The following is a 503-nucleotide window of genomic DNA, read 5'->3' as shown; positions in this document are numbered from 1 at the left end:
AAGCTGGAGATGCTGTGGATTGAACCCAGGACCTCTTACATGCGAAGCAAGCGCTCTCCCACTGAGCTACATCCCCGTGCCCAGGGGCTACTTGCACCCAGGGGTCCTCTTGCCCTGGTCATCTTGATTGCATGGCTTTTGGAGCCAGGGAGGTGCAGCCTGTGGCCATGTCCAGGTGACAGCCCCTCAGTGAGGGCTGAACAAAGGGGACCTCCTAGCTGTGAACATCCATCAGGGTCAAAAAGAGCTTCCCCAGATCCCATCCCACCCCAACCAGATCACTGAGGACTTGACCTCAAGGTGGGGGTTCCTGCCCCATTGCAGCACCCCGGCTCGTTGGTCTAGGGGTATGATTCTCGCTTTGGGTGCGAGAGGTCCCGGGTTCAACTCCCGGACGAGCCCTCCTTTTGGGCACACACCTTCCCCAGTGATGCGTGGGACCATGGCACAACTGGGGCACGATGAGGGTACCAGTGCCCAGCAGCATGGGGTCACCACCACAT

The 503-nt window shown here is 59.4% G+C and overlaps 2 non-coding genes across 2 annotated transcripts; one reads left to right on the top strand and one right to left on the bottom strand.

The window, feature by feature from the left end:
• Positions 1-4: 4 nt before the first annotated feature.
• TRNAA-CGC lies at positions 5-76 on the bottom strand. The gene has a single exon. It is a non-coding gene; the product is annotated as a tRNA-Ala (tRNA).
• Positions 77-330: 254 nt separating this feature from the next.
• On the top strand, positions 331-402 carry TRNAP-UGG. The gene has a single exon. It is a non-coding gene; the product is annotated as a tRNA-Pro (tRNA).
• The last annotated feature ends 101 nt before the right edge of the window (positions 403-503 follow it).

The sequence above is a fragment of the Cariama cristata genome, unplaced genomic scaffold, assembly GCF_000690535.1.
Source record: "Cariama cristata isolate BGI_N322 unplaced genomic scaffold, ASM69053v1 scaffold2140, whole genome shotgun sequence".
NCBI lineage: Eukaryota > Metazoa > Chordata > Aves > Cariamiformes > Cariamidae > Cariama > Cariama cristata.
This window is presented reverse-complemented; position numbering and strand designations above follow the sequence as displayed.